This window comes from Anolis sagrei, chromosome 13 (genome assembly GCF_037176765.1).
Source record: "Anolis sagrei isolate rAnoSag1 chromosome 13, rAnoSag1.mat, whole genome shotgun sequence".
NCBI classification, from domain to species: domain Eukaryota; kingdom Metazoa; phylum Chordata; class Lepidosauria; order Squamata; family Dactyloidae; genus Anolis; species Anolis sagrei.
The window spans coordinates 2,787,380-2,811,637 of NC_090033.1; the positions used below are offsets into that span (position 1 = coordinate 2,787,380).

General features: G+C 43.5%; 1 protein-coding gene across 14 annotated transcripts in view; it reads left to right on the forward strand.

Moving 5' to 3' along the window:
• Positions 1–24,258, forward strand: part of RERE (arginine-glutamic acid dipeptide repeats) — a 504,717-nt gene that overhangs the window by 124,775 nt on the left and 355,684 nt on the right. The window lies entirely within an intron of this gene.

Genomic DNA, 24,258 nt, shown 5'->3' on the forward strand with positions numbered 1-24,258 from the left:
GGGTGTGTGAGAGGGGTGGCTTAAAACATCCCAATGAAAGGAAGCCAACAACTCTTGTGTTGCATGAACGGTGTGTGGACGTGCATTGTCATGAAAGAGACAGACTCCTGCCTTCAGCATCCCACAACATTTGTTTTGGATGGCTTTGCGAAGTTTCTGTATGGTCTCACAATATATTCTTTACTGATTTTGTCACATGCTGTCTTGACATGTCATCTCCACAAACTGAAACAATTTCATAACAAATCACAGCAGCATTCCGGTAGCGCAAAATTCGCACCTCAAGGGAAACAGAATGAGGATGCTCGTCTCTAACCTTCACCACAATGCCAGTTGATGACCTACTCACGACTGGCACTGCTCGTTCACTTCTGTTGGCTTCCCGCTACACGGCAGTGATACCAATTTTCCCCACGACCATTCCCCATGAGACCTACATGCCTTGTAACCTTACTTTCTGGATACCTCTCATACAGCACGAACTTCGCACTTGGAGGGAAACAGAATGAGGATGCTTATCTCTAATACCATAATGCCAGTCCATGAGCTACTGACAACTGGCACGGCTCGTTCGCTTTCACTGGCTTCCCACTACATGGCAGTGATACCAATTTTCCCTGCGACAGTTCCCCATGAGAGCTATGTGCCTTGTACCTTACTTTCCGGATATCCCTCATACAGTGCGAACTTTGCACTTGGAGGGAAATAGAATGAAAATGCTCATCTGTGGCCTTCACCACAATGGCAGTCGATGAACGACTGACGACTGCTCATCTGCTTCCGCTGGCTTTCCACTACTCGGCAGTGATTCCAAATTCCCCTGAATTTGGGGAATTCAGAAAATCCCCCAAAGAGAGCTATGTGCCTTGTAACCTTACTTTCTGGATATGCCCCATACAATGAGAACTTTGCACTTGGAGGGAAACAGAATGAGGATGCTCATCTCTAACCTTCACCACAACGCCAGTAAATGAGCTATTTACGACTAGCACTGCTCATCTGCTTCTGCTGGCTTCCAGCTACAGGACAGTGATACCAACTTCCCCTGCGAGAGCTAAGTGCCTTGTAACCTTACTTTCCAGATATCCCTCGTACAGTGCAAACTTCACACTTGTAGGGAAATTAAATGAGGACACTCATCTCTAACCTTCACCACCACACCAGTTGATGAGCTGCTGACGACTGGCACTGCTCATTCGTTTCCACTGGCTTCCCGCTACACGGCAGTGTTACCAACTTATTCCCCATGAGAGCTACATGCCTTGTAACCTTACTATCCAGATATCTCTCGTACAGTGCAAACTTCGCACTTGTAGGGAAACAAAATGACAACGCTTGTTTCTAGCATTCACCACAACGCCAGTTGAAGAGCTGCTAACGACTGGCACTGCTCATTCGCTTCCGCTGGCTTCCTGCTACACAGTAGTGATACCAACTTATCCTGCAAAAATTCCCTGCAAGAGTTATGTGCCTTGTAACCTTATTTTCCACAAAACCCTCATATCTGTTGCAAAATCTTCCCAGGAACCACTTGTGTCCCTGCCCTGCTGTAGTCTTTGAGACACAGCAAGGTGTTCTCAGTGGTGTCCTTGAAGTAAAATTCCCTCTCCTGGGAAACTTTGTTTTGCTTTTTCTGCCCTGATTCATTGATGTTAAATCACATTTGGTATGTTTTGGGGTTTCTGAAGCGGATGTCGAATGAAATGTTTTTGAGCTGAATATTGTTGCCGCTAACATATGTTGGCTCTGTTGGCATCTGTCAGTGGCTGTTGATTGTTGTGGGTTTGCAAGTCTCTATGGATTCAGAGAGTAGTTACCAATTTGTAATTTTTTTCCCTTTGTTAGATCTGGTAGCTTAGTGATTTGAGCGTTGGCCTGGGAGATCCAAGTTCAAGTAACTCCTGAGCTGTGAGAACTAGCACATGTGAAGCTCTTGGCCTCATTGCTGCTCACTTTTGGTGATAGCTCAGCATTGTGTGAATAATGCAGGGAGGAGACAAGCCATATTCACTGCCAAGATTGCATCAAAGTAAGGATAGGCTATAAAAGTAACATATAAATAAATCTGATCTTAGATGAGAGTTGTTAAGAGCAAGCAGTAGTGGTAGGTAAGAATTTGGCCCTGACAAACACGTGAACAGTTGTATTGATTCACACAATGTCCTTTTAGAGAGATTAAAATGGTCCTTCGGTGTCTATGCGAAAGATCTTCTGGCAGTCCAGAAGCAAATCAAAACTCTTCAAAGTCCTGTGCAGCTAGCTACCTGAGTAATGTAACTGTTGCCAAAACTCCCAGGCTCAGCTATTCTCCAATCAGCTTCGTTCTTTTACACCAACTTATTTTTGCACGCCCCAAGATATATGTCATCATCACAGTTTCCGGAAGAGACTGTTCAAGAGTTGATTTCGGCAAGGTATAAACAGAGGAGAGAGTAAGAGAGAGGGAACACTGTTGATCCTTCAATTGAGGAATTGATTTTCTTCCAGCTTTTAAATGGTTTTTCTGATCAGACTTTCTTTATTTTGAACCCGTCTGTACAATAGGAATACAACAATACCGCTAGAGTGATCTGTGTTACAGTAAGTTGTAGAAGGACCAAGTGTATGTGTGTTGAAGAAAAACCTTGTGATGGCAGTTATTATGTGCAGCTGGTAATGTAGGTCAACCAGCAATCTTGGATGACACCCGATAGGGTAGGGGTCCTCGAACTTTTTAAACAGAGGGCCAGGTCACAGTCCCTTAAACTGTTGGAGGGCCAGATTATAGTTTGAAAAAACCATGAATGAATTCCTATGCACACTGCACATATCTTATTTGTAGTGCAAAAAAATGCTTAAAACAATACAATAATTAAAATGAACAATTTTAACAAATATAAACATTAGTATTTCAATGGGAAGTGTGGGCCTGCTTTTGGCTGATGAGATAGGATTGTTGTTGTTGTTGTTGTTGTTGTTGTTGTGTGCTTTCAAGTCATGTCTGACTTAGGTTGACCCTGAGGAGGGCCAGGGGAATGACCTTGGAGGGCCGTATTCAGCCCCCAGACCATAGTTTGAGGACCCCTGCGATAGGGTGCAACTGTATGGGTTGTTACAATACAGTTCTGGAGAGCTTTTTCTCTGAGGAGATCTATGTTCAAAGGCTCTGCTTTGAAGAGCAGGTTGGAGAGAAGTCGTTATGCTGTCCTAAAGGAGGCAATGGTGGTGTTTGCTCAAGGTTTATGTTTTGTTTTCTCATTTGACTTAAGATGAAGATGCCTTATTTTGTGTTACTTGCAAAGACCATGTGTCATATGTTCTGCAGTTGATTGTGGTTGGTGATGGACGGGTTAATGTGAGTATTAGTTCTAGAGCAGTGGTTCTCAACCTGTGGTTCCCCAGATGTTTTGGCCTTCAACTCCCAGAAATCCTAACAGCTGGTAAACTGGCTGGGATTTCTGGGAGTTGTAGGCCAAAACACCTGGGGACGCACAGGTTGAGAATCACTGTTCTAGAGGGTTTGGTGATCTGTAAGTGGGAGTTCATTGGTGAAAGCAATTAGGGGTGGAGGTGTGCAGGAGATGGGTTGCAGCTGGGTGTTACTGGATTTAAGGAGCTAACCTTGAGACTGATCTTTGGGAGAAAAGTATCTGTTGTATTTTGGTGGTGGATGCTGCTGGTTTTTCCCCCAGGTCTGTTGGATTTTTTGTTATCCTGACCTGTCTCCTATAATCTTGGAATCCTGGAACCTTGAACCTTTGGACTGGCTTTTGACTATGGTATAGACTCTTGATCCTTGGACTTTGTTTATTGAACTCTCGGCATTTGACCCTTGGACTGGACCCTTTTGACTACGAAATTATTTTTGCTATCAGTTTTTGTTTATTCTGTAGCTGCGTGCTATCTTTGTGTTTTATATTTTGGACTATAAAAACAACCAGCAAGTAAGTGCTGTTTTAATTAAACTGTTTGTTAAAACTGGGAGTTTGATTCATCTCTACCTAAATAAGGCAGAGCCCTGACAACGTGACACTACGTAACTTTCTTGCACTGTTTTTTTTTTTTGTAAGCAGCATTACAAGTTTGTGTTTCATCTCTGCTATTCAGATTTTTCTGTTCATTTTTGCTCTTGTCTGTGTGTCTTGTGCATGGGACGTAGCTAAGATCCACTCGCCGCGCAACAGGTTATGGGCCCAGTTTCACCCAGATACTTTTGCTTGTATTCTGTGATTAGGACGGATGAATTCTTCACCTGCTCATCTTCCGCATCAGCCATACCATTCTCTGGGGCCAAACCTAAATTGTTCTAATGGGACTGCATTCCCTTTGAACTCAATTGCTTGGTTAGGCACCTCTTGTGGCCCTCCGCCTTCTGTGTGACCCAGCCTCAAAGCAAATGTTGCCTTTTATGTATTCTGGAAAGCAGCTAAAGTCGTGGTGTGATAAGGGCATATTTGCTGTGAATATCAGGGAGGAGGGGGGTGGCCAGTCAGTCAAAGCCGCAAAACCCGACATGCATGAAATGTGTTTGTACATACAGCTAATGCCATGGCTTGACTGGAGACCTGATTAATTGGTAGCGTAGAAGCAGAGCTGATGAAAGCAAATGCCGTGGTAGGATAGTTATTTGGAGACATAATGTAGGGGCTGAAAAGAATCTCACGGGGACCAGAAAGGTGGTTCTTTCCTGTTGGGTATAAGTGTAGAAAGCGGGAATTATTTTTGCCTGCAGGAAATGAGATACTTGGAGATATGGGAGGACAGTCCAGTCACTCCCACTGGAATATATAGTGTTCCCTCGCTATTTTGCGGTTCGCTTTACGTGGACTCGCTGTTTTGCGGATTTTTTTTAAAAAAATGTTAAGATATTTACATTACAACGGGGCTCAGAAAGGGAGGCTGGTGTGTGGCCCCTCGCGTCCTGTCACTTTTTTTTTTTTGCTCATTTCTTAATGTATAAATCTATATAAATAAAAATATAATGTTCGTTTGTGGGGTTAACATAACTCAAAAACCACTGGACGAATTGCCGCCAAATTTGGCCACAAGATACCTACTAATCCAATTTATTTATTTATAATCCAAGGAGTGACCATCACTCTAACAAATTGATTTTGTCATTTGGGAGGTGTAGTTGCTGGGATTTATAGTTCACCTCCAATCAGAGAGCATTCTGAACTCCACCAATGATGCAATTGAACCAACGTGGCAGACAGGACTCCCATGACCAACAGAAAATACTGGAAGGGTTTGGTGGGCATTGATCTTGAGTTTAGGACTTGTAGTTCACCTACACCCATATATATACACACATAGAATACATACTGAGACATACAGATATAGATACCTCTAGATATTTATCAATAGAGATTTGCAAACACGTGAGGGCATAATTTATATATAATATATATTTGCACACACACACACACACATATAATACATACACACACACACACACAGATACAGATATATAGGTACCTCTATATATTTATCAAAATCTATAGGATTTGCAAAGACTTGCAAACATGTAGGGGATAATTTATAATATATATATATATATATATATGTGTGTGTGTGTGTGTGTATTATACACACACATACATACATACAAATGAATACATAGGTACCTCTATATATTTATCAATATAGGATTTGCAAAGACTTACAAACATGTAAAGGGAAAATTTATATATAACATATATATAATATATACATACATACATGCATACTTAGGTACCTCTATATATTTATCAATATACGATTTGCAGAGACTTGCAAACATGTACAAAAATAATGTATACATACAGATATATAGGTACATGGAAATCTCTTGATATCCATATGTATATAGGATTTGCAAAGATTTGCAAACATATGAGGTGAAAATTCATATTATATTATATATATATATATATATATATATATATATATATAATATATACACACACACACATACATGCATACATAGGTACCTCTATATATTTATCAATATCTATAGGATTTGCAGAGACTTGCAAACACGTGAGGGGATAATTTATATATAATATAATATATATATAATATACACAAACACATAAATACATGCATACATAGGTACCTCATATATAATATATACATTCATATATTAAATCAATGTGTGTGTATATATATATATATATATATATATGGTACATAGGAATTGCAGGCCTAAAAATTGCAGGCATCGAATTGTGCCATTTTTGTGAGTCCCCTTTGTGAGAAAGGCGGGGGATATAAATGCAGTAAATAAATAAACTGGTCAGCTGTACATTCCATATCTGTAAGATAAAATAGCATCGCACAATGGATCTTGAAGAAAGGGGAATTCTGTCTCAATTTGTAGGGCAGTCAAAAGCATACAGTTGATCAGCTGTGCACTTGGACCCTTGCTGGTAAAATGGAAGCTCTTGGTGTGCCTTGAACACAATAAATAAGTGCTACGTGTTTGACAAGCAGACTTCAAGCACAATGCCTCCTGGAGACGCCTTTTGCCTTGTTGACAGGTGTCTTCACTCTCTGCCCATCATGTTATTTAGTGATAATGTAAAAATGTTGGCTAATAATAGTGTCGTCCTCAGGCCATATCCTGCTTGCAAACCCCAGCGAGAATTTAAAGTGAAAGATGGCAAACAGCCATCTTTTACTATGGAAATGAATTTTATTTTATAACTAGCTTGGGGACCCAGGAGAAAGTGGGTAATGGCAGTTCTGTATGGCAAGTTTGGTCTTTATTGGTCATTGGATGATGGTTGCATTGTTTTCAGGAAGTGAGTGAAGGTACTTGTAGTCCCATTATCCATGGTCCATACTCCTCCAAACTGCAGCAGGATGTAGAGTGGGTCATGGGGGTTCTGTGTGCCAAGTTTGGTCTTTATCGGTCATTGGATGAGGGTCGCAGTGGTTTCAGTAAGTGAGTGAAGGTACAGCAAGTCCCATCATCCATGGTCCAGCCTCCTTAAAACTGCAGCAGGCTGTAGAGTGCATCATGGGGGCTCTGTGCGGCAAGTTTGGTTTTTATTGGTCACTAGCTTGGGGACCCGGCGCTGCCCGGGTTATTAGAGAAAGGAATTGTATATCAAGGTTGGTCTTTATCAGTTATTTATATGGCTCGCAGTGGTCTCAGGAAGTTAGTGAAGGTACTGCGAGTCCCATCATGTGTGGTCCATCCTCCTCCAAACCGCTCCAGGATGGAGAGTGGGTCATGGGGGCTCTGTGTGCCAAGTTTGGTCTTGATCAGTCATTGGATGAGGGTCACAGTGGTCTCAGAAAGTGAGTTTAGGTACTGCAAGTCGCAAAATCCATAGTCTGTTCTCCCCAAAACCTCACCAGAATGTTAAGTTGGCCAAGGGGGCTCTCTGTGCCAAGTTTGGTCTTTCTTGATATTTGGATAAGTGTCGCTGTGGTTTCAGGAAGTGAGTGAAGGTACTGCAAGTCCCATCATCCATTGTCCATCCTCCTCCAAACAGCACCAGGATGTAGAGTCGCTCATGGGGGCTCTGTGCGCCAGGTTTGGTCTTGTTCTGTCATTGTTGGGGACCACAAGGTGTTTTGGACTTCAACTCCAACCTTTCCTGACAGCCTCAGGCCTTTACCTCTCTTCTCTGTGTCACCTCAGAATGTTGGAATGTTGAGACTGGCCAATGAGAGACCATATGCAAATGGTTCCATAGTGGCAACCAATTAGAAAGCTGCCACAGCCTCAGCCCCCCCCCCCTCTGCAATCTCAGAATTGTTGAGGTTGCAGAGAGAAAATAATGTTATGGTTGGGGGGTCACCACAACATGAAGAACTGTATTAAGGGATCATTAGGAAGGTTGAGAAATACTGTTTGTTTCTGTTATTAAGACCCATTTCTCACCCGACAACAGCAAAAGAAGGAGCCTTTCCACTTCCCACTGTTCACAAAAGTATGGAGGAAATGAGAGCCGTAAATTCAACATTAGCAGCATGACTACACACCTCCTTGAGGAGGAGGAAGTCAGAGCGCACATTTTCCCAGGCGTGATTCATTGTGATTAGCTTCTCCTGTGAAAATGGCTATAATTTAGGTGGAACAACCCTGGTTCTTTGCCAGGCTTGTGGTGCTGCCGTCTTCATTCCTAGAAGCGAAATGTTGCTGCTGGTGCACTTCGGCAAAAGTCTAGACGTTCTTTGTGGAACCTGCATGTGAAGCTTTTGTGTCTCTGCTTCTCCTTCCTGCTCTTTCTCCTTCCACTGCTGCGGCTTTGCTCTAAAGTCATCCATGGTAAACCAGGGGTGCTTTGATGCTGCTTTTCCTGCATGGCAGGGGGTTGGACTAGATGGCCCATGTGATCTCTTCCAACTCGATTATTATTATTATTGTGACTGGATGGCCATCTGTCAAGGGTGCTTTGATTGTGCTTTTCTTACATGGCAGGGGGTTGGATTAGATGGCCCATATGGTCTCTTCCAACTCTGTTATTCTATAATTCTATGATTGTTATTATGGCTGGACGGCCATCTGTCAGGGGTGCTTTGATGGTGCTTTTCCTGCATGGAAGGGGGTTAGACTAGATGGCTCATGTGGTCTCTTCCAACTCTATGATTCTATGATTCTATGATCATTATTATGGCTGGATGGCCATCTGTCAGGGGTGCTTAGATGATGCTTTTCCTGCATGGAAGGGTGTTGGACTAATTGGCTCATGTGGTCTCTTCCAACTGTATTATTCTTATTATGGCTGGATGGCTATCTGTCAAGGGTGTTTTGATTGTGCTTTTCCTGCATGGCAGGGGGTTGGACTAGATGGCCCATGTGGTCTCTTCTAACTCTATTATTCTGTTATTCTTATTATGGCTGCATGGCCATCTGTCAAGGGTGTTTTGATTGTGCTTTTCCTGCATGGCAGGGGGTTGGACTAGATGGCCCATGTGGTCTCTTCTAACTCTATTATTCTGTTATTCTTATTATGGCTGCATGGCCATCTGTCGGGGATGCTTTGATTGTGCTTTCCTGCATGGCTGGGGGTTAGACTTGATGGCCTATGTTGTCTCTTTGAAATCTATTATTATTATTATTATTATTATTATTATTATTATTATTATTCTATTATTCTTATTATGGCTGGATGGCCATCTGTCAGAGGTGTTTTGATTGTGGTTTTTACTGCATGGAAGGGGGTTGGACTAGATGGCCCATGAGGTCTCTTCCAACTCTATTATTCTATGATTCTATGATTGTTATTATGGCTGGATGGCCATCTGTCAGGGGTGCTTTGATGGTGCTTTTCCTGCATGGAAAGGGGTTGGACTAGATGGCCCATGTGGTCTCTTCCAACTCTACTATTCTATGATTCTATTATTCTGGGTGGGGGAAGGAAGGAAGGGTTGGAGGAGAAGCAGGGAGGAAAGAGAGAAGGAAAGATGGTTGGAAGGAGAAAGAGAGAGATGGAAGGAAAGAGGAAAGAGAGAAGAAAGGAAAGACAATAGGGAAAGAAAGAAGGAAGGAGAAAGGGGGAAGGAAGGAAGGAAGGAAGGGTGGAAGAAAAGGAGGGAGGAAAGAGAGAAGGAAAGATGGATGGAAGGAGAAAGAGAGAGAGGGAAGGAGAGAGGAAAGAGAGAAGAAAGAAAAGCCAACAGGAAAAGAAGGAAGGAAGGAGAAAGAGAGGGGGAAGAAGGGAGGAAAGGTGGAAGGAAGGAAGGGTGGAAGAGAAGAAGGGAGGAAAGAGAGAAGGAAAGATGGATGGAAGGAGAACGAGAGAGAGGGAAGGAGGTAGGAAAGAGAAAGAAAGAGTAATGGAAGGAGAACAAGAGAGGAAAGGAGGGAGGAAAGAGAGAAGGAAGGAAAGACAACAAGGAAAGAAGGGAGGAAGGAAGGAGAAAGAGAGGGGGAAGGAGGGAGGAAAGGAGGAAGGAAGGGTGGAAGAGAAGGAAGGGAGGAAATAGAGAAGGAAAAATGGATGGAAGGAGAAAGAGAGGTGGAAGGAGGGATGAAAGGCGGACGGAAGGAAGAATGGAAGAGAATAAGGGAGGAAGGAAGAAAAGATGGATGGAAGGAGAACGAGAGAGAGGGAAGGAGGGAGGAAAGAGAGAAGGAAAGATGAATGGAAGAACAAGAGAGATGGAAGGAGGGAGGAAAGAGAGAAGGAAGGAAAGACAACAAAGAAAGAAGGGAGGGAGGAAAGAGAAAGAGAGGGGGAAGCAGGGAGGAAAGGAGGAAGGAAGGGTGGAAGAGAAGGACGGGTGGAAATAGAGAAGGAAAAATAGATGGAAGAAGAAAGAGAGGGAAGGAGGGAGGAAAGAGGGAAAGAAGGTGGAATGGTGGAAGGGAAGAAGGAAGAGAGAAAAAGGGAGGCAAGGAAGGAAAAGAGGGAAGGAAAGAAAAAAGGAAGGGTGGGATGGTGAGAGAGAGGAGGGCCTGAGAAAAGAATCCAAGGGGCCGCATCCAGTTTCGTCATACCTGTTCTAGATGCAGTCTAGAGCTACTCCAAACATCTTAGTTTGTTTTACCACAGAATGAAAAAAAAAGATAGGAATTGGAAAGCCAAGAAGAAATACTCATAAAGTGACAAAATGGCCACTTGCTTCATTCCTCAGCCAAGTAAACATACCATATTTAAATTACTGGGAAGGAAAAATGGGGTGAAATACAAGGGACCACATGTAAAAATCATGACTATGGCTAAGATTTCCTATTTATGGCTCTGTGTTGAGATGCTCAGGCTGGAGACCCGACCTGTCTGCAAAAGGTAAATTCACCCAGTTGGCTCTCTAAACAAAGGACGTTTCAGCTGTGTGGTCGGAGGCAGATGTCACAGACATGCTTTGAATTTACAAACACACCCATGCTCGCAAACAGCCAAACTTCCTATCTGTTGAAAAAGACAGACAACAGTAATGCACTGGAACAGACTGTAGCCAATTTTCATACAGTTATTCATAATTACTTTATTACACCGCGGAAGGATAATCATTCTCTGAATGATCCAATAACCTTGGCTTCTTCATAACTCCTCTGCGTCTGTCTCTACAGGCTAGGTATCGAAGTCAATTTACTCCATCCTAATATTAAGCTCACACTTTTCAGGGCCTCGTGCCTACCGACTGTCAAAAGCTGATGCTCAAGGATTACCTGAAGTGGTTCAGTCAGTCAGAGGGGAATGTACGAGGGTTGAAGGAAAAGTAATGCCTCCACCTTCGTTACTTGGGTTTGGATGGGAATATTTTAATAAGTCAAATGCAGAAATAATCCTTAGAATGTGCTCTTTAACTATTCACTTTTCCACATAATCACCAGACAATTAGATACGTTTCTGCCAACGATGAACACATTTTCTGAAGCCGTCACAGAAGAAGTCGACACTCTGTTTCTGCAACCAGCGTCTCACCGTTCTCTTGACGTCTTCATCGGAAGCATAATGATGTCCCCACAGATCTTATTTCTTTATGGGAATATTTTAATAAATCAGACACAGAAATAATCCTTAGAATATGCTCTTTAACTACCACGATTCATATTTCCACATAATCACCAGACAATTGGATACGTTTCTGCCAACGATTAACAAATTTTCTGAAGCCGTCATGGAAGAAGTCGACACTCTGTTTCCGCAACCAGCGTCTCACAGTTCTCTCGACGTCTTTCATCAGAAGCATAACTATGTCCCCGCAGATCTTCGTTCTTTATGATAATATTTTAATAAATCAAACGCAGAAATAATCTTTAGAATGTGCTTTTTAACTACCACGATTCACTTTTCCACATAATCACCAGACAATTGGATACATTTCTGCCAACGATGAAGAAGTTTTCTGAAGCTGTCACAGAAGGAGTTGACACTCTGTTTCTGCAACCAGCGTCTCACAGTTCTCTCAACGTCTTCATCGGAAAATAATGATGTCCCCGCAGATCTTCTTTCATTATGGGGAACAGATGGAAGTCAGACGGTGCTAAATTTGGACTGAATGGAGGATGCCGTACGGTGGTGAGATCTAGTCTCTGAAGTTTCAAGTGTGTGCGCTTTCATTTCAGACGTCGGCATCCTGGGTACCCATCGTGCACAGATCTTCCGATAGACAAGCAAAGCAATAATGTGACCCACACATTCTTGTGAAATGCCGATTATGCTTGAAATTTCTCTCTTGAGTGATACGGCGATCGTCCTGAATCAGTCTGTCAACCTTTTGCTTGTGAAACTACATGGTTGCTGTCAAAGGACATCCAAATCTTTGTTTGTCACTCAAGTCAGATGTTCCTACCACAACAGCTTTAACGAAGCACAGTACTCACATCAACACAATCACCATAAACAGCTTGCATTCTCTGATTAATCTCTTTTGGGATGACACCTTCTGCTGTCAAGAATTCAATGACTGCACATTGCTTAAGTCGCATTGACCGTCTGCACAGGGTTCCATACTTCGCACTTCAACAATGCAACCGATCAATGCTAAGGCTATCCCGCCAAAATGGAACTGTAGAGGAGAGTCTATGGAACAAGCCAGTACCTGCCGCATACCAGTACTGCCATCTGTTGAGGAGTTACAAAGGTGGAAGTCTTACTTTTCATTTTCACAACACAACCATTCAATGCTAAGGCTTCCCACCAAAATGTAACTGTAGAGGAGAGCCTACTGATCAAGCCAGTAACTGCCGCATACCAGTACTGCCATCTGTTGAGGAATTACAAAGGTGGAAGCATTACTTTTCACTTTCACAACACAACCATTCAATGCTAAGGCTTCCCGCCAAAATGGAACTGTAGAGGAGAGTCTATGGAACAAGCCAGTACCTGCTGCATACCAGTACTGCCATCTGTTGAGGAGTTACAAAGGTGGAAGCATTACTTTTCACTTTCACAACACAACCATTCAATGCTAAGGCTTCCCGCCAAAATGGAACTGTAGAGGAGAGTCTACTGAACAAGCCAGTACCTACCGCATACCAGTACTGCCATCTGTTGAGGAGTTACAAAGGTGGAAGCATTACTTTTCACTTTAACATCACAATAATTCAGTGCTAAGGCTTCTCACCAAAACGGAACTGTAGAGGAGAGTCTACTGAACAAGCCAGTACCTGCCACATACCAGTACTGTGATCTGTTGAGGAGTTACGAAGGTGGAGGCATTACTTTTCATTCAACCCTCCTATATTGGGAATGGAGGGGGTAAAGAACACATCCCTAGCAGTTGTATTCGCCTCTTTCGTTGACTCCCCCCCCCTCCGCCCCCAAAAACTGAAACAGAGCAGAACCTAGTGATGTTTTGACTACTTATAATGGCAATTTCTCCCGGGAGTGTGATGCCACTTTTAAGGAACGAGGGGTTCTCCCTCAACTGCTCAAGGTTGACAGGCGCCCGGGTCCTCCCTCTCTCCATCATTTCCTTTGTGCTGCCTTGTAACACTCCTGCCATCACTGTCACTCTCGGCTAAAAATGGAGGGGGAGAACGACAAAGAGAATCTTGCGTAGGCAAATCTCAAGTTCTCAAATCCAATGTGAGGATTTGGGGGAGAAAAGAAAAGATCCCTTCCTGCTATGCTTTTCTAATCGACAGAACAAACCTGTGGAATCATATTTACTTACTCCCCCATAGCCTGGGAATGATAATTCTTGCCTTTGGAGTGGATACTTAGGTGGCTGTGGAGCCGTATTCTTGATCCGCATGTTCTCCCACAATGAGGTGGAAGGTGGTCCTGGTCAGGGTTGGCTTGACACACCTTCCTCTTGGCACGTTTCACCTTCTATTTGTGCCTCTTTGAATTCCACAGCACTGCTGGTCACAGCCGACCTCCAGTTAGAGGGCTCGATTACCAGGGCTTCCCAGTTCTCTGTCTATGCCACAGTTTTTAAGGTTGGCTTTAAGCCCATCTTTCAGTCTCTTTTCCTGTCCAGCAACATTACATTTCCCATTCGTGAATTCGGAGTTTAGTAAATGCTTGGGGAGATGGTGGTCAGACATTCGGATAATGTGGCATTCAGTCCAGCGGAATTGATGGCAGAGGACCATCGCTTCAATGCTGGTGGTCTTTGCTTCTTCCAACATGCTGACATTTGTCCGCCTGTCTTCCCAAGAGATTTGCAGGATTTTTCGGAGGCAATGCTGATGAAATCATTCCAGGATTTGAGTGTGACATCCGTTGACAGTCCACGTTTTGCAGGCATATAGCAGGGTTGAAAGGAGAATTGCTTTATAAACAAGCTCCTTGGTATCCCTACGGATGTCCCGGTCCTCAAACACTCTCTGCTTCATTCGGAAAAATGCTGCACTCGCAGAGCTCAGCCGGTGTTGTATTTCAGTGTCAATGTTGACTTTTGTGGAGAGGTGGCTGCCAAGAGAGCGGGAAGAGGTTTATAAACAAGCACCTTAGTCTCCCTTCGGATGTCCCGGTCCTCAAACACGCTCTGCTTCATTCGGAAAAATGCTGCACTCACAGAGCTCAGGTGGTGTTATATTTCAGTGTCAATGTGTACTTTTGTGGAGAGGTGGCTGCCAAGAGAGCAGAAATAGCTTTATAAACAAGTACCTTGGTCTCCCTATGGATGTCCTGGTCCTCAAACACTCTCTGCTTCATTCGGAAAAATGCTGCACTCGCAGAGCTCAGGTAGTGTTGTATTTCAGTGTCAATGTGTACTTTTGTGGAGAGGTGGCTGCCAAGAGAGTGGAAATAGTTTTATAAACAAGCCCCTTGGTCTCCCTATTGATGTCCCGGTCCTCAAACACTCTCTGCTTCATTCGGAAAAATGCTGCACTCGCAGAGCTCAGGCGGTGTTGTATTTCAGTGCCAATGTGTACTTTTGTGGAGAGGTGACTGCCATGGTTGCGGAAATGGTCAGCATTTTCTAATGTTATGCCATTAATCTGTATTTTTGTCATTGGAGAGGGATTGACAGATGACTGCTGGAAGAGAACATTCGTTTTCTTGATGTTCAGTTTTTCTTTTTTTGTCGTGTTAGGAGCAACTTGAGAAACTGCAAGTCGCTTCTGGTGTGAGAGAATTGGCCGTCTGCAAGGACGTTGCCCAGGGGATGTGTGGAAGATTTGATGTTTTTATTATCCTTGTGGGAGGCTTCTCTCATGTCCCCGCATGAGGAGCTGGAGCTGATAGAGGGAGCTCATCCGCCTCTCCCTGGATTTGAACCTACAACCTGTCGGTCTTCACTCCTGCTGGCACAGGGGTTTAACCCACTGCGCCACTAGGGGCTCCACTTGATTTTCAGTGAGAACCTGAGCTTCTCATATGCTTCTGCAAAGGTAGTTAGAGTGGTTTGTAGGTCTTCTTCTGAATGCGCACAGACTACGTTATCATTGGCATATTGGAGTTCTACAACAGATGTTGTTGTGACCTTGGTTTTGACTTTCACTCTGCCTATCTCGGTTCAGATTTGCTTCGATACCAGTTGTATTATCCCAGAACACCCTGCTTTCCAATGCCCAAGTATTTGGAGCCTTCTTCTGAAGATACATTCCCTATAGTCCCATTCTAGATAGTTTACATTATTTAATGAGAGGAAGCATAAGCATTGTCTTGTGTGTAGGAATGCATGGCTACAATTTTAATTTTTTCTAGAACCGAATGTGCTCTTCACATGTTATAAATTAATCTTTTACTGTGTTTACCCAGATAGCTGTTTCCATCACCAAGCGGTGCACCAGATGTGTTTTCTTCTCCAAAATAGGAGCAGCTCTTCAAAATGCTTCGCTAAAAAAACCAATATAATCAGCATATTCTTGTTGCCTATGCAGCTCTTTATGTCGTTGGGACAAGCGTCAGCTGGGGTTTGCTCATAATAACAATTTTCCTGGCTGGCAAAACATCTAATGCCGTGGAACATTGGATCCTTAAAAACCTCTCCTTGCTAATGCACGACTATTGATATGCATGAAGGGGTGTTACAGTGTTTTGGCAACTCTTGTAGAATGTCTGCTTTGGGAATTTGCACAGTTTGAGTAGAAAGTGACGAATGAGAGAAAGCTGGCTAAGTGTAAACGATATATCTTGTACTTTAGTTGGATTGCATTGAGTCTGTCTGCCAATGAAACCAGTGTAGGACCAGTTGGGGATCACCACATCAAGGGATTATAAATATTTTATATATATACTATATTATATTATATTATATTATATTATATTATATTATATTATATTATATTATTAGCAAAGCACAGGAGACAAGATGGAACTGTTTTCTGCCCCCCTCTCTCTTCACTTGGGTTTTAATAAACAAGCAACAAACCAAAAAGTAACTAAATTGTAAATAGAATTCAATGACCTCCAGTTAGAGCGTTCGATGGCCAGGGCTTCCCAGTTCTCAGTGTCTATGCCACAGTTTTTAAGGTTGGCTTTGAGCCCATCTTTCAATCTCTTTTCCTGCCCGCCAACTTTCCGTTTTCCGTTCTTGAGTTGGGAGTAGAGCAACTGCTTTGGGAGACGGTGGTCGGGCATCCGAACAATGCGGCCGGTCCAGCGGAGTTAATAGTGGAGGACCATTGCTTCAATGCTGGTGGTCTTTGCTTCTTCCAGCACGCTGACATTTGTCCGCTTGTCTTCCCAGGAGATTTGCAGGATTTTTCAGAGGCAACGCTAATGGAATTGTTCCTGGAGTTGCATGTGACTTCTGTAGACAGTCCATGTCTCGGAAGCGTATAGCAGGGTTGGGAGAAGAATAGCTTTATAATCAAGCAGTTTGGTCTCCCTACGCATGTCCTGGTCATCAAACGCTTTCAGCTTCATTCTGAAAAATGCTGCACTCGCAGAGCTCAGGCGGTGTTGTACTTCAGTGTCAATGTTGACTTTTGTGGAGAGGTGGCTGCCAAGAGAGCGGAAATAGCTTTATAAACAAGCACCTTGGTATCCCTACGGATGTCCTGGTCCTCAAACACTCTCTGCTTCATTCGGAAAAATGCTGCACTCGCAGAGCTTAGGCTGTGTTGAATTTCAGTGTCAATGTTGACTTTTGTGGAGAGCTGGCTGCCAAGAGAGCCGAAATAGCTTTATAAACAAGCACCTTGGTATCCCTAAGGATGTCCCGGTCCTCAAACGCTCTCTGCTTCATTCTGAAAAATGCTGCACTTGCAGAGCTCAGGCGGTGTTGTATTTCAGTGTCAATGTTGACTTTTGTGGAGAGGTGGCTGCCAAGAGAGCGGAAATAGGTTTATAAACAAGCACCTTGGTCTCCCTATGGATGTCCCGGTCCTCAAACGCTCTGCTTCATTCTGAAAAATGCTGCACTTGCAGAGCTCAGGCGGCGTTGTATTTCAGTATCAGTGTTGACTTTTGTGGAGAGGTGGCTGCCAAGAGAGCCAAAATAGCTTTATAAACAAGCACCTTGGTATCCCTAAGGATGTCCCGGTCCTCAAACGCTCTCTGCTTCATTCTGAAAAATGCTGCACTTGCAGAGCTCAGGCGGCGTTGTATTTCAGTGTCAATGTTGACTTTTGTGGAGAGGTGGCTGCCAAGAGAGTAGAAATAGCTTCATAAACAAGCACCTTGGTATCCCTACGGATGTCCTGTTCCTCAAACACGCTCTGCTACATTCGGAAAAATGCTGCACTCGCAGAGCTCAGGCGGTGTTGAATTTCAGTGTCAATGTTGACTTTTGTGGAGAGGTGGCTGCAAAGAGAGCGGAAATAGCTTTATAAACAAGCACCTTGGTATCCCTATGGATGTCCTGGTCCTCAAACGCTCTCTGCTTCATTCTGAAAAAGGCTGCACTCGCAGAGCTCAGGCGGTGTTATATTTCAGTGTCATCGTTGACTTTTGTGGAGAGGTGGCTGCCAAGAGAGCGGAAATAGGTTTATAAACAAGCACCTTGGTATCTGTACGGATGTCCCAGTCCTCAAGCACTCTCTGCTTCATTCGGAAAAATGCTGTACTCGCAGAGCTCAGGCGGTGTTGTATTTCAGTGTCAATGTTGACTTTTGTGGGGAGGTGGCTGCCACAGCAGGGTTGGGAGGACAATAGCTTTATAAACAAGCACCTTGGTATCTCTATGGATGTCCTGGTCCTCAAACACTCCCTGCTTCATTCTGAAAAATGCTGCACTCGCAGAGCTCAGGTGGTGTTTTATTTCAGTGTCAATGTGGACTTTTGTGGAGAGGTCGCTGCGAAGAGAGCGGAAATAGCTTTATAAACAAGCAGCTTGTTATCCCTATGGATGTCCTGGTCCTCAAACACTCTCTGCTTCATTCTGTAAAGTGCTGCACTCGCAGAGCTCAGGCGGTGTTGTATTTCAGTGACAATGTTGACTTTTGTGGTGAGGTGGCTGCCACAGCAGAGTTGGGAGGACAATGGCCTTATAAACAAGCACCTTGGTTTCCCTATGGATGTCCCATTCCTCAAACACTCTCTGCTTTGAGCCCATCTTTCAGTCTCTTTTCCTGCCCACCAACATTCCATTTTTCGTTCTTGAGTTCGGAGTAGAGCAACTGCTTTGGGAGACGGTGGTCAGGCATCTGGACAACGTGGTTGGTCCAGCGGAGTTGATGATGGAGGATCATTGCTTCAATGCTGGTGGTCTTTGCTTCTTCCGGCACGCTGACTTTTGTCCGCCTGTCTTCCCAAGAGATTTGCAGGATTTTCCAGAGGCAGGGCTGATTTATTTATTTATTTCATTTTCAGTATAAATAATACGATGGAATCGTTCTAGGAGTTGCATGTGACGCCTGTAGAGAGTCCACGTTTCGCAGGCATATAACAGGGTTGGGAGGACAATAGCTTTATAAACAAGCATCTTGGTATCCCTACGGATGTACCGGTCCTCAAACACTCTCTGCTTCATTCTGTAAAGTGCTGCACTCGCAGAGCTCAGGCAGTGTTGTATTTCAGTGTCAAGGTTGCCTTTTGTGGAGAGGTGGCTGCCAAGGGAGTGGACATGGTCAACATTTTCTAATGCTGTTAATAGGGCCTCTGCAGACTCTCATAACATTATCTTGCAGGCTGAGTCTGGCTCCCTTGCAGCCAGTAATGCATCCCTAACTCAGATGAGAAGCAATGGCTTTTGTGTATATATTGTAGAGAGGGAGAGAGTTAAAATCAGGATTTGCAGTGCCTCCTGAATGTTTCATTCACAAGCCATCGTTCTTGCTCTGGGGGGAAACAGATCGCAATTCGACACATGCTATGAGTTAGCCGGTCTGCAGCGAATTACATCTGGGCCTGTAGATCTTAAAATTTATCTCATGGGAGAGGTTAGGCTGCCGGAGAAAGAAAAAAACACCAGCCAGGCAGCCCTGAATAGGTTTAATTGGGTCCTGCATGCCTGCTTAATCGAAACCTGGTGCATTCCTTCTTGCATCGAGCGCCCTTCGAAAGATCTCAATTGGCTCTGCCTCGGGTTTCACGTACTTTGGGAGACGTGGTCTGTGGCCATGATTACTTTTGCGCACGAGGGGAAAAAAAGACCGTATTTTGCACAAGCCTATTTTTGTACACTTCGATGAAGCATCCAACAGTGCCGTTTGCTTAAGTTGCAGGTTGGCAGTATTTTATTTCTGGGCGAAGCGTGATCAGAGTTCAAAGATTGCCTGGGAAGCACACTCTGGTGTCTGCAAGTTGCTGTCTTTGTTCATGCTGGTGTTTCTCAACCTTTCCTAATGCCGTGAACCCTCATGTTGTGGTGACCCCTGAAAAATGCCAGGAATGACAAAGAGTTTCATCTATGCTGACCATCATGCCATCACCACTCTAGCAGGGAGCTTTGAACTTTTCGAACAGAAGCTCCCCAAAGCTCTAGGTCAATGTTTCTCAACCATCCTAATGCTGTGACCCCTTAATACAGTTCCTCATGTTGTGGTGACCCCTACAAATGCCATAAGTGACAAAGAGTTTCATCTATGCTGATGATCATGCGATCACCACTCTAGCAGGGAGCTTTGAACCTTTTGAACAGAAGCTCCCCAAAGCTCTAGATCAATGTTTCTCCACCTTCCTAATGCTGTGACCCCTTAATACAGTTCCTCATGTTGTGGTGACCCCTACAAATGCCAGAAATGACAAAGAGTTTCATCTATGCTGATGATCTTGCCATCACCGCTCAAGCAGGGAGCTTTGAAATGGTTAAACAGAAGCTCCCCGAAGCTCTAGGTCAGTGTTTCTCAACCTTCCTAATGCCGCAACACCTTAATACATTTCCTCATATTGTGGTGACCCCCCAACCATAAAATTATTTTCATTGCTACTTCATAACTGCAAAACTTGTAGACTGAAAGGTTGCAGTTTCGAATCCGGGGAGTGGCTGACTCCGAGGTGTGGTGTTCTCATCTCAATTTCTAAGCCGAAGAGCCGGCGTTGTCCATAGACACCTTCAAGGTCATGTTGCCGGCATGACTGCATGGAGCAATGCCGTTGCCTTCCCACCTATTGATCTACTCACTTTTGCATGTTTTCGAACTGCTCTGTTGGCAGAAGCTGGGGCTGACAGTGGGAGCTCACGCCACTCCCCGGATTCGACACTGCGACCTTTCAGTCTACAAATTTAGCAGCTCAGCAGTATTGTATTGTATTGTATTACATTGTAATATTATAAATGTATAATTATAATATCATATCATTAGTATTAGCATTATATTGTATTATGTAAATTATTATATTGTATTACGTAAAGTATTATATTGTATTACGTAAAGGTAAAGGTTTCCCCTTGACATTAAGTACAGTCGTGTCCGACTCTGGGGTTTGGTGCTCATCTCCATTTCTAAGCTGAAGAGCCGGCATTGTCCGTAGACACCTCCAAGGTCATGGAGCAATGCCGTTGCCTTCCCACCTTTGATCTACTCACGTTTGCATATTTTTGAACTGCTAGGTTGGCAGAAGCTGGGGCTGACAGTGGAAGCTCACGCCACTCCCCGGATTTGAAACTGCGACCTTTCAGTCTACAAATTTAGCAGCTCAGCAGTATTGTATTGTATTGTATTACATTGTAATATTATAAATGTATAATTATAATATCATATCATTAGTATTAGTATTATATTGTATTACGTAAAGTATTATATTGTATTATGTAAAGTATTATATTGTATTACGTAAAATATTATATTGTATTACGTAAAGGTAAAGGTTTCCCCTTGACATTAAGTCCAGTCGTGTCCGACTCTGGGGTTTGGTGCTCATCTCCATTTCTAAGCTGAAGAGCCGGCATTGTCCGTAGACACCTCCAAGGTCATGACTGCATGGAGCAACGCCATGCCTTCCCACCTTTGATCTACTCACATTTGCATGTTTTTGAACTGCTAGGTTGGCAGAAGCTGGGGCTGACAGTGGAAGCTCATGCTACTCCCCGCATTCAACCCACTGCACCACTGGTATTGTATTACATTGTAATATTATAAATATTATATGTATATACAATATATTATATTATATTATATTATTTTGTATTGTTAGCATAGCACATTAGGTGGAAATGACTTGAAAGCACACAACGATATAATGGACACTCATTCTATATGATATATAAGAGGGTCAAATTGTATAAATTTCATGCTCTCCCAAAGACAATATTTCACTGTGGGGAATCCATCATATGAACAAGAGGGAGGGACTTGCTTCTCTTTGGTCTCGCATGATTGCTTCGGAGACTTTGGGCATTGAGCAATTGCTGCTGTCCCGGAGATACTAAATATGATTTTTACCTTGATGCATGGCTTTGGTGTTTCTGCGTTGGCTTGTCTGGAACATTAGCCTATAATTATGAAGGGTGAGAGGATTTTCCTTCTAATCTATCATTTTTGCGTCCACCACACACTTTTATGGTCTTGTCTGTGTAAATAATGGCGGAATGTGCTTCTTGGAATGTGGGACGGGTGGGATTCGCGATTTGAGGTTTCCCAAACAAAAGCCACACAGGGCTACCTTTTGGCCCCGACTCCACTGACTCTATTTCTGGGGAACTTTGGTCAGAGTTGTGGTTTTGTGGTTTGGTTTCAGTGTCAGCTATGCCGTTTTGCAGAAGTCTTTTAATAGTGGTTGTGCTGGTACGGCTGTACCAGGAGCTCCAACTTCTTTTCTTTCTATTGAGTGTTTGCATGTATTCCAAAGTTCCATGCATTTTGCAATAAGGTGGCTTCCCTTGGTTTGCAATCATAGGGCCAATGACCCAACAATTATCATTATGTTCTTTAGTTCTGCCCCTTTTTCTGGGTTAAGGAGGGAAAAAGGGGACCTATAGTCAGTTCACACAGAGAAGCCTTTTGTACAGGACTTGAATCAGTTCCACCTGTAGAAAGCTTCGTCTTTTACAACTTTGCTGGGGGGATCCAGTCCCACAGCTCTACGGAGAACAACAGCATAGCGTTCGTTGGGGAATTTAGTTCCACAACTCTACAGCCAGCCTTCGCCGGAAATTGAAAGCCTTCTTTCCTCTTGGAAATCTACTAAAGGACTGTTTGGTAAGGACCACTCACGGCAGCCATAAAGCAATTTGGACTGGGTTTAGGGGCCCACGCCAGCAGAGCTTAAGTCAGATTGCCCAGGGAGGGGTCAAGGATTTCCATTGTAGAAGGAAGAAACAGTTTATGAAGAAAGTTGCCTGTCCCTTGTGGACAAGATTTAAGCAAGCCACCAGTTGATTCAAAGCCTTGAAGTATTTGTTTGATTTATTGAAGATTTAAGCAACAATAAAAACTTCGTTGAACTTTCTAAGTCTTTAAAAGAACTTTGTGTGGGGAAATCCGAAAGGCCTTTCAGCCGAGGCACCCCTGGCGTCCCATTCAGAAAACACGTCCTGTCTACAGACTCTTTCACAGGCCCAGCGCGTGACAGCACACTGGTGTTCTCTGAAGGTGGCATGGTAGGAAAAACAGTCTCTTCTAGTTCTCACTGTATTGGAAGGAGATTGAAGGGAAGGGTCAAAGCACATAGTTAACATAAAAAAATCTTGACATATCTAGGCTGAAACTACGAAATGCTATCCAACGTTAGAGTTGGTATTCTGAATTAGTGTTAAAGGTTACATCCTTTGTACCATTTGACCAACTCTGCAGTTGTAGTGCAGCCTTTCCGAGCCTTCCTGCCCTTGAGGGATCCCTGAAATAATTTTTCTGTGCATAAATTTTAGTAAATTTACAACTCATTAAAAAAACCAACCCCGATGTTGGAAATAGCAACCTTCTCAAGACTCAACTATGTTTTGTTTTTTGGATATACCTGTAGTTCAAATTGCTTACTGTATTGTATATGTATGTATTGATATGCAATTTGACCTTAACTCTTGGTTGTGGGAGGGGCTGCAGACCACGTGATTAGATCTGGGCTTGTTCAGAACTCAGACTCCATTTTGGGACAGTTTGCTCCATTTTGGGACAATTGATTCTAAGAATGGATTGATATGCAAAGTACCTGTATGCTGTTAGTGGGTACACCAACTATGTTACTTTTAAAGAAGCCTGGTTATGCAATTGGTATGCAATTTGTTCTTAACTCTTTGTTATGGGAGGGGCTGCAGACTACGTGATCAGATCTGGGCTTGTTCAGAACTCAGACTCTATTTTGGAACAGTTTGCTTTCAGATGCCAGCAGGAACTGTTTCTTTTGGACTTCAGCAGGAACAGTATTCTTAGAAACTTCATTGGACTCTCAGACTGGACAGAGACTCTATTAGAGTCTCAGAGCAGAGAGATGTTTTGGGCTTGGGACAATTGATTCTAAGAATGATTCCCTGTGGATTGATATGCAAAGTACCTGTATGCTGTTAGTGGGTACACCAACTATGTTACTTTTAAAGAAGCCGGGTAATGCAATTGGTATGCAATTTGATCTTAACTCTTTGTTATGGGAGGGGCTGCAGACTACGTGATCAGATCTGGGCTTGTTCAGAACTCAGACTCCATTTTGGAACAGTTTGCTCTCAGATGCCAGCAGGAACCATTTGTTTTGGTCTTCCGTAGGAACAGGATGCTTAGAGACTTCATTTAACTTTGTGTGCCTTGTTTGGTCTTGATCAGTCATTGGATGAGGGTCGCAGAGGTCATTTTATGCTCCATTTTCTCTGGGGAGCTTAGCTGGTTGTAGAGTTTTGGATCTGAGCTCCTGAGATAATGCAGAAGAGCAAGCAATGAACATATGTGCATTCATTTGTGCTTTCCCGGCAATGTTTTTCTCTTTGCCTCTTGGCCAAAATACTGAATGTGCGGCTTTGAAGGCGAGTTCAAAGTGCCCATACTTTGGGAAAGGAGGGCTGTGTTGGATTTGAAACGCAAACTGTTCCTGCCCCTCTTGTTTTGCTCATGCAATAAAGGGTGTGTAATGCACTGTGCGGTAGCTATTAGGGCATTTATGAAATCGCCAAGAATGTGCGGAC